Below are 14,548 nucleotides of genomic sequence, written 5' to 3' on the forward strand. Positions count from 1 at the left end.
CATGTATTGTGTCTCCATGTCATTTTGAATCAATGACTTATAAAACTTGACAGAGTTGTTTTCTGAAAAAAAAGGTTGTTGATAAAAAATTTGGGACACGGGTTGTCTTAGTTTGGACTCAATCTTCCTTTTCAGGTAAGAGAAGTCAGCTCCTCTATTTAGACAAAAACGAGTGCATTCGGTGTTTCTAAATAGGAAGCCAGACATATCACATTCATAAGTCTCACCATTGACGTGAGCTTTGATTTTGTATTGTGATGAAGATGCCATGTTTTGTGAAGATATTGTGAAGATATTGTGAAGGTTTTGTGAAGGTTTTGTGAAGGTTTTGTGAGGGTTTTGTGATGATGTTGTGATGGTTTTGTGAAGGTTTTGTGATGATATTGTGAAGGTTTTGTGAAGATTGCTGTGAAGATATTGTGAATACCTTTGTGAAAATGTGTGTGCATATTTATACTGCAAGATTCCGACACATCTTTGCATGCATGTCTTCAACCAAGCCTTCCCCAAGAGCAACGCATGCAAAACTTGGACACGTGTAAAGCATGCAAGAAACCAAGCCTTCCCCAAGAGCAACGCATGCAAAACTTGGACACGTGTAAAGCATGCAAGAATCTTGCAGGCAAGGTGGAACTGCATGCATGTAATAATTTTGACACGTCTACTGCCTATCCATCAAATGTATTCTCCACATAGTCTGAACTTAGTCTCAGCTTTAGCTTTGCTTGCACCAAAAACTTAAACTTCTTGAACTTCCAATACTGAATATCACACTTCCAATACTAAACTACCTCTTTTTTCCATTATGTGTTTAAACAACCTGATTAATTATTTTAAATAATATTCCCACGCATGCCTTATTATTTTAAACAACCTCATTTATTCAATTTTATTTAAGCTTAATTATTTATTTTAAACAACCTGATTATTTATTTTAAACAATATTCCCACGCATGCCTTCCACGTGTCCATGTTTTGCATCATCAGATTCCACCAAGTCTTCCCCAAGACAAGACAACTCCCACCTAGTCTGCACCAATGCATGCCAACACTACCACCTAGCCTGCACCTATTCTGCAAGATTCCCACGCATGCCTTCCACGTGTCCAAGTTTTGCATCATCAGATTCCACCAAGTCTTCCCCAAGACAAGACAACTCCCACCTAGTCTGCACCAATGCATGCCAACACTACCACCTAGCCTGCACCTATTCTGCAAGATTCCCACGCATGCCTTCCACGTGTCCAAGTTTTGCATCATCAGATTTCACCAAGTCTTCCCCAAGACAAGACAACTCCCACCTAGTCTGCACCAATGCATGCCAACACTACCACCTAGCCTGCACCTATTCTGCAAGATTCCCACGCATGCCTTCCACGTGTCCATGTTTTGCATCATCAGATTCCACCAAGTCTTCCCCAAGACAAGACAACTCCCACCTAGTCTGCACCAATGCATGCCAACACTACCACCTAGCCTGCACCTATTCTGCAAGATTCCCACGCATGCCTTCCACGTGTCCAAGTTTTGCATCATCAGATTCCACCAAGTCTTCCCCAAGACAAGACAACTCCCACCTAGTCTGCACCAATGCATGCCAACACTACCACCTAGCCTGCACCTATTCTGCAAGATTCCCACGCATGCCTTCCACGTGTCCCACCTTTGCATCATCAGATTCCACCAAGTCTTCCCCAAGACAAGACAACTCCCACCTAGTCTGCACCAATGCATGCCAACACTACCAATGCATGCCAACACTACCACGCATGCCTTACACTTGTCACATTTTTGCATATTCAGTCTACTTGAAAACGAGTATAAATAGAGGGTCATTCTTGCAAGTTTTCATCAACCACTAACACTTTTATTCAGAGAACTCCGGCGAAACTTCTCATCCACCCCACTTCGTTCTACATTGCATTCATGTCTCTTCTTACCATGGGCCAAGAACACAGAGGCACTAGGGCAAACATTGCCTCATTCGTAAGTTTTTCTTGAACATTGCCTCTTTCATATGTTTGTAATTAGTTTTTTAAAAGTCCAATCTAATGATTGTTTATATTGTTTGTTTTAAAGGATCCCAAGAAATTTCGTCAACGTTCACACCCAATGCCTTATCCAGACCCATGGTGCGTACCTTACATACAACGTGCGGGTTTCGGTCATGTTATGCATGTCGTAAATGCCACAATTGATGTCAAATTCATTTTGGCTCTGTGTGAACATTGGAGACCTGAGACACACACTTTTCACCTACCAACTGGTGAATGTACCGTCACATTAGAGGACGTGTACATGCTTTTGGGTCTTAGAATAGATGGTAAGCCTGTCACCGGAAATGTTCAACAGCCTAACCAAATATGTGTTCAAATGTTGGGGGTAGATCTGGTCGAGGGTGAGGGGTCTGCCAAAGCAAGGGGTCAGGGTATTAAATTATCTAGCCTACAATTGTACCACGACTCCATAACTTTGACTGAGGAATCCTCCGAACAAGAAAAAGTCATAAAAACCCGGGTTTACATTATGCTATTGTTTGGGAACTTGCTATTTCCCGAAGGGACGGGAAATAACATAAACTTTATGTACTTGAGTTTGCTCGGGGACATTGATAGAATAAGCACATATAGTTGGGGTTCTGCAGTATTAGCATTCCTATATAGCTCTTTGTGTAAAAATGCACAAAATGAGCACTGTACATTTTCTGGATGTGCTTTCTTGCTCCAAACATGGGGGTGGTGGAGATTGCCGAGGCTAGCCCCAGAAAATCCTAATGTCTACTCCTTCCCCTACGCAACTAGGTAAATTTATGATGTTATTTCATTTTGTATATTTATTCTATACATATTTGTAACTAATATTATTTATCTTTTTTTGTTTAGGTTCATTACAACCGGACTGGATTACAGTCTTACCCCCAAAAATAAAATTATATTTTATCGTCAACTCTTGGATCGTCTTCGAGCACAAGATGTATTACCACTAAATCACTCAGCTTCTAACTGATTTATTAATATCATGCATTCTCGATAAATAACATATTTACTTTTTTCTTTGCAGTTTATTTGGAGGCCATATTTGGGATTGGAACATCAACCCAACCCCGAAGATGCAGCTGTTTGGACAGCAAAAACGGCCATAATGCGGTTCACCACTGTGGAGATGCACCAAAGTGACCGTGTCAAGCTTCAATTCGGAATGCATCAAGAAATCCCAGGCCCCCCAATGTCTATGGAACCTTGGCATCTAAAAAAAGTCAGCCACCAGTGGTATGCCCAAAATTGGAAGGAATTTGCTAAGGAGTTTCGTAAAATGTGGAAAGACCGTGCCCACTATGTTCTACAATTTCCGGTGGCGCCCAACGAAATGAAGCCGACAAGGGAATATGTGGATTGGTATAGAGCAAATACAAATCCAGAAATGATTGTGTCTGACCCGTTCTATTTGGACGATCCCCGGATGCAACAGCCATATTTCCAACAACAACAACCACCACAGTATTCCCAACAACAACAACCACCACAGTATTCCCAACAACAACAACCACCACCTTATTACCAACAACAACCACCACCACCATTTTACCAACAACAACCACCACCACCTTATTACCAACAACAACCACCACCACCATATTACCAACAACAACCACCACAACACATGTCCACCCCCCAACCAAATCAACAATACATACCACAAACTCAACCCAAATACCATGAAGACTACCAACAACAAACTCAACATTCCCACCACCATCAACAGTCCCAACACCTACCACAATATCAATCCCCCCACTTCCACCAATCCCAACACTTTCATCACGACAATGTCCCGAGCTCTTCCAGTCCTCCACCTAGCCCCGACACGCCAACAGGACTACTACACACCACAACAAACACTGCACTTTGGCCAACCCGATTCAACCCTAAACTACCAAAGACCACAATTCGAGGGCGCACCCAGCAGTAGTCAGTTTGTCCCACCGAGACAAAGCTTTGAGGGCGCAGAGGGGACCCGTCTTTCCTACAGCACTGAAGGGACTTTGACCCAACCACAACGGCAAACGGCAAGGGGACGCGTTAGGGCAAGGGGTGGTAATAGGGAAGCACCACCACCACGTGAACCGTCTAGGCGAGTAACTAGACCTCCCCCGTGCGGATCGTACCAGGGACCGCATCATATGTGATTAATCATATCTTTGTAATATTTGTCTTGTCTATTATTTAAATAAAAATATTTTCTGTTATGATCTTTATATCTTTATCTTTATCTTTAAAAATATGTCTATCATATCTTGATATATATATATAGAATATATAATATATAATATATATAATATTATATATATAATATAGATATATATATAATATATATATATTATATATATATATATATATTAATTTACATGTGTATAAATATTTATTACACGTATATAAATTAATTTTTTTTCCAAAAATTTACAAATAATATTAATTACTTATAAATTAAATTAATTATATATAATATATATAATATATATAATAAATATATAATATATATATATATATATATATATATATATATATATCTTGTAAATTTTTTTTTTATATATATGTGTAATATAAATTTACATGTGTATAATATTCATTTTATTTATATATATGTGTTAATATAAATTTTATTTTATTTATATCTTGTAAATAAACATTTATATATATAATTTACATGTGTATAATATTAATTGTTTATAAATTAAATTAATATATATATAATATATATATATATTATATATATATATATTATATATATAAATTAATATTTATATAAATTAATATATATATATATATCTTGTAATAATTTTATTTATATATAAGTGTTAATATAAATTAATATATTTATAAAAAAAAATATATTTATTAAATATCTAATATTTAAAAAAAAATAAAAATAAAAATAATAAAACATGTTAAAAAAAAAAAAATTGGGAATGGGTGTAGGCGCCACTCCTAGTGGCGACTTGCCCTACCCATTAAGGGTAGGCGCCAACTAGGATGGCGCCTATGTACACATCTAGGGCAAATTTTGCCCATTTGTGTAATATTTTTGAAAAAATGGTTAATTTTGAAATTTTTTTAAAAATTCTGGGTATTTAAAAAAAAAATTCTTGTAAGTGATATGCAGGAAGAAAATGAGCGAAAAGTCTTAAAGTTACTTAATCAGGAAGTAAGAGGAGAGAGAGTGCTAATATTTTTATTTGGCTGTGTTTGAATATTTACGTTAATTAATAATCTTAAAGTTATATGAAAGAAGTGGAGTTGAAAAACATTTAGATATGCAAAAAAACATGAATTTGGAGATTCAATGTCTAAAAATATTATTAAATATGTTAAAGAATGCTGAAGAACTTAGTAGAGCGTAAACTTTTAATTGAAGATACCCAAGACTCAAAATTTGTCAACTAATTAAGGAAGACTTCGAATTTGTCTACAAATCGAAGAAAACTCAAAATTTGTCAACAAGTTGAGGAAGACTTAAAATTTATAAAACAAGTTATTTTTCTAATATTACTTCATTTTTCTACTTAATCATTTGTGATATATATAATAAGAAAGGTTGAAAGGTTGAAAGTTGAAAAGGCTAGGCCGAATAAATATCATAAGAAAGACAAAGTTGCTTTTGTAGAAATTGATGAAAACAACAAAGAATCTGACATAGTCTTTGAATATGTCGAAGAAACTGAGGTTAATTTGGCAGAACTAAAGCCATGACCTCTATATGTTTGTAAGTTTGTAAGACCCTCTAATGGAAAAAATCTCATCGAATATGGTAAAAATGAAAAAATCATTACTAAAACTTAGACGTTTGGTGTAATTAAATGTGATGAAATTTTTGATATTTTTATTGTCGATGGTCAGATAATGATTTCAGAAGGCCTAAAGATACCACCATTGAAACAAATAAAGAAAAAGGGGTTTATGTAAATATCATAATTTTCTTGGTCTTTATGTTCTTTTTAGAGATCTTGTACAAAACACTTTGAAGGATGGAAGGTTGAAAATTGGAGATAAGTCCAAGCAGCCAATGTAGATTGATATTGATCCCTTCAAAGTCCGTGAGACGTATTTGGCGGAACTTATCGAAATCTTGATGGTTGGGACTCCCCTGGATATCAACGAGAAGGTTGAAAAGGTAAGTACGCTGGATGATGCTGAGAAGATTAAGGTAGTATACCCTAAGGAGGAATAAGAAATGATCGACTTCCTAAACCTTTACAAGCTAAAGGGTTTTGAAGTTATCTTATATCCCTGTTGCAGTGTTGTCTTTGACAAGGAGGCCACCAAGGTACTCAAGAGTGTAAGGACTCAATGAAAAAATAAGAATAATTGGGGTGACATGAAGCCACAATTTTTGCTTGATAAGAGAGGAATTCCATACAAAAAAAATACCAGGAAATTGTAAAAAACGGAGAAGTCAAAGTGAATGGATTTGACCAGAAGTTAGACCAAACTCCAACCAACATAAGTGGAGGGTAGTTGAAGTTGGCACCAAGTATTCATATCAAGACAACTCTCAAGTGTCAAAGAAGGCCACGAAGGATATGAACTTTACTCTTTTGCCAGCCATAGTTAAACCAAATGGCAAGGAATATTTGCTAAAGGAAGATGACGAAATGCTGATAGAAATTTTCGACTCTAGATCAGAGGATAATTTTGATGTCATTTGTAATGTTGTTTCTATGTTGCCCATTGAATACAATACAATCACTAAGGTAAAATAAGAGGAAAATGAGGTTGCTGAAGAGTCAGCAAACCATAAGCCGTTGTGCGACTATGTAATGAATAACGGTTGCGTGGATGAGGACAAAGCCATTTTTGAGAGGCTTGATTTGGTAATGCAATAACACTGAAGCCCCTTTTCATATGTATTAGGGTCGAAAATGTAGGGGTTAATAAATTCCTACACTACTACAAAAAACACAATTAACCTCGGATGCAAAATGCATTTAACATCGGCTACAGAAGCGAGGTAACAAAGAGCGTCATAAAAAGTTGCTACTTTACCCCTCAATTATTTAAAAACCGAGGGGTAAAGTTATCTGCACATGAGCTTGAACCCCAACATCTGGATTTTGATTATTTTCAGAACTGGATGGTGCACCTAATATTAAATCTCAGTTTTGTGTAAAACCAATATAATAACGCAAAATTTTTACCTCGATTATAAGTAAAAATCGAGGGGATACCATTTTTTTATACTTTTGTTTGTACCTGTATTACATAACCATATCACAGAATATAGAGCCATATTTGTAGATTTCTGAAATAGAAACATTATACATTTTGCCAATTTCTCAAACAGAAATATTGTACCATGAATATTCATTGTTTACACCGAATGCAAAGCCAAAATGACGCACACTTTATAATTTTACAACAAAACTAAAACAAACGATTAACCAACAAATGTAATAACCAAAATAGAAAGTCTTGTAGGTTGTCCAAAAGTTCTATGCTAAGACTTGTCACTGGTCGTTAAACACCTATAATTTGAACAACATTTGAAACCAATTAGGATAATCAACAACAACATTAAATCTTTAGTAAAAGGAATAATAACGAGTAAAATGAATTATTATAAATTACTAAGTGATATAAAATATTTACTTACTAGTTTTCCCATATCCCCTATTTATGATCACGACGAATAACATGCACATCATCTGAATCATTTACTTTAATTGAATGACATACATATCTTGCAAAACAAGGGGGCTCATAGTTAAAATATTGATTTTCATCAGTATTACTAGGAAGATATTTTCCGTGAAAAAAAATTGACCATCTGGTGTTAGAAGGATCAGTGACATAAAAAACTTGTTTTGCTTGGGCTGCCATGATTGATGGTTCGTTCTTATAAGTTTCCTTTTGAAGAGCAATCTGTGTGAACCCTAGTTTATCGATTTCTGCACTAGTGTTATTGCCAATCCACTTGCACTTTAATAAAGGAACTTTAAAAGAAACATAATCAATTTCCAAAATCTCCTCAATGACTCTAAAGTACAATCTATATACTAGTACATGCTTGTTATCTTTGGAACTAAAGAAGTACATGGATTCAACTTCAACCATAACCCCACTATTTTGCATGGTACTATGATCATCCTTTGAATTTGTATAGAATGAAAATTTATAAATGTCGTATGCATTCCAAGAAATTACATTAAACTTAGACATACGTGACAACTATTTAATTATCCTTGATGCACTACTCTCTTTAGAAACATTTTCATTAAACCAAATTATGAAAGTTTTATTACACTCTATTAACAACCATCTTTCATTCATCCAGGGGAATTTTTCCTTTATAAGACTTTTGTGAGAGGTCAAGTAAGGTTGAACTTCATCCATGTTATTCAATATATACAAATGTGCTTGAAGAACTACATCTAGGCCAAAAGTCTTAACATTTAAATCTTAAGTACATCTACCATCATATCTTCCATCATGACGAGACTCAGGAATCCCTATAGAGTCCGCTTATAACAAATTGTTTGTACAAAACTCGATAGCTTCTTATATGATGTATCGCTCAACGATCAAAGCCTTTGGATGATGATGATTCTTTTGATACCCTTTAAAGATCTTCATGTATCTATTTACCGGATACATCCACCATAAATAAACTGGACCACAAATTTCAATCTTCCTTACTAGATAAATAACTAAGTGAACCATAATATATAAAAAATGATGGAGGGAAAACATATATAATTGACACAAGATAATTGCAGCCTCACGTTCCAACTCGTAAAATTTTTTAGGATCAATGACTTCACTATGTATAACATTAAAGAATAAGCACAATTTGATTATAGTTACTGTTACATTCCTTGGTAAAATTTCACAGATAACCACTGGTAGAAGTTGTTGCACTAAGACACGACAATCATGAGATTTTAAGCTAACTAATTTGTGATCGTTCTTTGAAAAAACTTTCTTAACATTTGATGAGTACCCTTGAGGAACTTTGATACCCTGCAAACAATCGCAAAAACATTTTTTTTTCTTTTTTAGACAGAGTGTGACAAGTTATGGGGAAAATATGTTTTATTTCCTATTTCTTTTGGGGTTAAATATTTTCATATACCCATCACCACCACATCTTCATGAGATTATTAGTATTTTTTTCTTGCCTTTAATGTTGAGAAGTGTTCCAATCAAACAATCACATATATTTTTCTCCACATGCATAATATAAAGACAATGTCTTACATTAAGACTAGACCAATATAGAAGATCAAAGAAGACCGACCTTTTTTTCCAAATATTTTTCTCCACGGGCCCTTTTTGTTTCTTTCCAAAGACAACATTAATGTGTTATTGTATTTTATAAACTTCATTCCCGATTAAGGGCTTTAGAGTGATATTAAACTCCTGCTATATATTTATGTGTTGCGTTCAAGGTTTAGATAACCTAAAAACCTACCAAGATTGGTTCAAAAGAATCTCATGAATGTATCCATAAAATTAAGATCACTGTCTCTTCAAAACATGTTCAGATCGAAAAGGATTATGATGATTTGACATATTTGATAGAAGTATAAATGAGATAAACTCTCAGGCTAAGTACAAGTAGTTAATCATTTTGATACTATGCTCCAAGGTTCGACAAAAGAAACCTTTGACATAAGCAGATATGAGATTTAAAAGGGTTGTTTGAAATAATAAGAGAAGTTCAAAACGGTTCAAATATCGAAGACACATGGAAGCAGACTTGAAGACTGAAGCCTACATAAGGGAGTACATGTCAGATCCTATGAAGATAATCGTTATCGATGATTAACATTGTAATAATATATAAGACAAGTTCAGTCATTTAAACAAGAGTCGTGAAATTCATTATGTATTCTCTATAGAACTTAAGTATCCAAGTCACATAGAGAAAATGGTTTGTGAGAAAATGTATGAATTTGCATCATTTCTTTTAATGCTTTAAATTCAAAGCATTTACTTGAATTATTTTTTATATTATTTGTTTATTCCTTATTTTCAAAGCAATTATGCATTGTTTCAGTTTGAGTTTACATTTACATTCTTGACGTTCAAACATCAATATTCAAAGTGTAACACACCGATTTTTTATTATTTTATTTTAATTGAGTTTAAAATGTTTCATATTATTTTATTTGAGTGTTAGAGTACTTTATTTGATTTAATTAATATTGTTGGAAACTATTGAATTTTTGGTAGAAATTATTAGAATTTTTAGTTAATTAAAAATAATGGAGAAATAAAAATATTGTGCTTTAGGGAGAAAAATAAAATTGTTGGTTAATATATGTCATACGGTGAACTGGACCTTATTGGATTTGTAATCGCAATGTCGCGGTTAGCAAGAGTCGCCACCGACTTTTCTTTTATCCCATAAGGAAAGGCGGAAAAGAACAGGAAAGACCTTAATTTAGATTCTTAGGTTCGGGAGGTATATTATACAAAGGGAAGGTATTAGCACCCTTTGTATCCATGGTTATCCATGGGCTCTTAATTGCTCAATCATTTATGTTTTCCTTGTTTGAAAAAAGTGGTTGAGAAATGTATGAAAAATGTTTTGAAAATGAGAATTTAACTTTGTAATGATTCTTGCATGAATGTATACAAAGTGGTTATCTCGTATAGTTTTTTGAAAGTAGTTTAGAAAAATATAACTCGGCAATGATCCTAGTACGGATGTATGCTAAGTGGTGATTTTCTAAAAAAAGATGTTTGAAAGGTGTGAGGTGTGAAAAGTATTTTTATTATGAATGAGCAATTAAGGTTACACCTGTCTGAGGTCTTTCCGGGCATTTCCTATCCTTATGAGGGTAAAACTGTCCTTACTATTGAGAAGTAAGTAGTTTTATCCTGGGGATGTAGAAGGGTCATCGTAGGGTCATCGATTGGTCATTGAAGGCAACAGTTGTGAGGATACCTTAGCATTCGAAGGGACGATCATCATTTAACCGTAGGCTACACCGAAGGGTCATCGCGGGACAAAATCGTATTTTCGAAGGCAACATCCGAGGGACCATGATTTATTTTATGATGATTTAATCGAAGGGTCTTTGCTAAGTGTATCCCTACATTCGCGGGACATGACCATTATGCCGTAATACCGTAAGGCAAAAGAGAGGTCCAAGATCACATATTTAAAGGCCATATTTTAAAGTCAATTAAGTAATTAAGTCCATACTAAAATCAATGCATTAAAATTAATACATTAAAATTAAGACGTTAAAATTAACACATTAAAATTAATTAGGCCACTTAGGGTGAGTCTCCACCAGGGTATCCCACAAATAAAGTGGGAGACCTAAACAGCAATCTTTTCCCGGGACATATGAACCTTTGCAAAATTCAGCAAACGGGTTAGAATACCAAATCAGGGTGCAATCGAGAGTTGCACCAAAGTAATAGGTAAACAAAGCATGGTTATGATAAAACAGGTCAGATGGGCAAAGATCAAAATAGGACGAAGAACAGCGGCATCCATTACAACAATTCAAAGTATCCAGGCATACTTAAGTTACATGCAAAGCCTCAAAATAATTATGAATCTCAATTATGATATCACATGTGAATTAGGAACATAAAGCGATAATAGTAACGCAAACCTGTTTGCAATTGAGTCGCAACCTTGAATTGGCCGATCGGATAGAATTGAGCGGAGGTGACCTTGCTGCCGCCGTAAGATTAGATTCGGTAAAAAGGCACACAATAGTTTCCGTTGTAGAAACTATTGTGCGAAAAGAATTAACTAAATACCAAAAGGGAATCCGGAATTGCAAAAGAAATAGTGTAGCACTTGTAAAACACAATGCCTGAGCTGATGGAAAAGAAGAAAAAATGCAAAGGCGAAAACGGCAAAGGAAAAAGAATCTCGGAAAAAGCCCCCCTTTTAGGTTTTCAAGGCGGCTATTTATATTGTTGTCATTAGGTCATGCCTGCTGCCAAAAAAAGTCTTCAACACGTACGTGGATATAGGGCCCAACGGATCTTCAAGTCTCCGAAGCGTTGCCTGCGCCCACAAAGTAGGGGAATGGTGTGACGTTCGTCACACCATGTGTGACGCCCGTCACAGGGGTGTGCGAGGCGTGACGCTCGTCACAGCCTCTGTGACGCTCGTCACAGATGCCACACCCGTGTTCTTGTACTTTGGGTTGGGCTTTGCTGTTTGGTTGGTTTTCTTTCCTTTTTGCACCCCTTTTCCTCCGCTTCCAAATAAACCACTCTCATATTATCACTAGGTGAGCGTGTAGCGAGTAGGCCATTTTGGGTCATTCGCGAGCTGGGCCTTTGTTCCTTTAAGTGTCATAAAAATGAGTCGGAGTGCCCTGAAATGTCTTGAAATATTAATGGGCAAATTTTGGGGTATGACAGCTGCCCCTGTTTAATATTCTTGAACCGAGAGAGTAGAATGGTATGTGCACCATTCGTGGTCTGGAGGTGGAAGATTATTGAACACTAGAATGCCCCGAAAATTTGCGCTTGTCAATTGGTCTTGATGGAGATGGGCTCAAAGATGCCATCCAGGAAGTTTGATGATGGGAGCTTCAGACTGTGTCGTACGTTAGACGATATCTGAAGACATGGGTGTCATACCGGGTCATACACTAGACCGTATAGTGAATCCCCCGTCATGCTGTTGACTTCGCTGGGGAGTCAGAGTATGCTGTATACTGCTGGGGATAAGGGATCAGAATGAATCATACACTGGACCGTATCTGAATACCAGAGTGAGCTGTTCGTTAGGCAGATGACTTTGATGGGGATGAAAGATCAGAACGGATCGTACGCTAGATCGTTTCTGAGTTGCAGATAGAGCTGTCCGTTAGGCCGAATCTGCTTGAAGAGGGAGTAGCCGTATACTAGGCTACCATTCAGAAATGTACCTGTCCGAAGGTAGCATCTGAGCAAGGGAGTAGTCGTATACCAGACTACCATTCAGGAATGTACCTGTCCGAAGGTAGCACCTGAGCAAGGGAGTAGCCGTATACCAGGCTACCATTCAGGAATGTACCTGTCCGAAGGTAGCACCTGAGCAAGGGAGTAGCCGTATACCAGACTACCATTCAGGAATGTACCTGTCCGAAGGTAGCACCTGAGCAAGGGAGTAGCCGTATACCAGACTACCATTCAGGAATGTACCTGTCCGAAGGTAGCACCTGAGCAAGGGAGTAGCCGTATACCAGGCTACCATTCAGGAATGTACCTGTCCGAAGGTAGCACCTGAGCAAGGGAGTAGCCGTATACCAGACTACCATTCAGGAATGTACCTGTCCGAAGGTAGCACCTGAGCAAGGGGAGTAGCCGTATACCAGACTACCATTCAGGAATGTACCTGTCCGAAGGTAGCACCTGAGCAAGGGGAGTAGCCGTATACCAGACTACCATTCAGGAATGTACCTGTCCGAAGGTAGCACCTGAGCAGATAAAGGCCTAACTTGGTCGTACATTAAACCTTATCTGAGTTGTCCGAGGACTTGACGGTCTAACTTGGTCGTACATTAGACTGTATTTGCAGAGTCTGACTTGAAGGTCCAACTTGGTCGTACATTAGACTGTATTTGAGTGGTATTTGAAGATTTGGAGAAGGTCAGAATGGATCGTACGCTAGATCGTATCTGAGTTGTTGAAGGTCATAGGTTGAGCTGAATCAGAGTGAACCGTACGCTAGGCTGTATCTGATAGTATTTGCCACAATTTACTGGGGATGGGCTTATAGATGCCATCGTTAGGAGGATGTCAGAATGAATGGTGACATGGAGTATATCCGAAAGATGTAGTTGAATCCTGAATGTAATTGATAAGGATGCCCGTCTGAATGGACCTTTGTTTTGATTGTATCAAGAGGATAATTAACCTGAAAAATAAAGTTAGCTTCATGCCATGTCATGATGCATGAGATGCAAATGTTGTATGCATGCGTGGGCTGTGAAATGATGTAATGAGTGAATTATGCGTCCGAAATAAATGCGAACATTGTATGCATGTATATGTTATGAAATGATGTAATGTATATGATGCGGAATGAACATTGTATGTAGGTATGTGATGTGAAATGATGTAATGAATGCACTATGTGTCTGAAACGTTTTTCCAGGGGACTCTACTGGGGAAATAAATCTCAGTCTTCGGGTCGGAGATATTTGTATTGATGACCCTGTCTCAGCTGAGGGATTTGATTTCTGTCTGATGGTAGAGATATTCAACAGAGCCTGGCTGGGAGTGGAAGAGATGACCAGTCTGTCTGGTGATGCCAACCTCTTCTGGGAAATAGCTGGTTTTTGTTGGGGAAAGGATTTGTAACCGGACTTGTTGGAAAGCATGGTTAGACCTTATCCTCGACCCTGCAGTCTTTTAGTAATTGCCATTGCTATTTTATGCATGTATTTTGATAAACATTGATCATATTCAAATGCATATATCAATTCAAATTAAATCAATGGACGTTTATGCAAACAAAATAGAGAAAGTAAAACAAAAGCATTTTTTTTTTGAAACAGAATTGTATTGATTTAGAAAGAGGGCCT

This window comes from Lathyrus oleraceus, chromosome 4, assembly GCF_024323335.1.
Source record: "Lathyrus oleraceus cultivar Zhongwan6 chromosome 4, CAAS_Psat_ZW6_1.0, whole genome shotgun sequence".
NCBI classification, from domain to species: domain Eukaryota; kingdom Viridiplantae; phylum Streptophyta; class Magnoliopsida; order Fabales; family Fabaceae; genus Lathyrus; species Lathyrus oleraceus.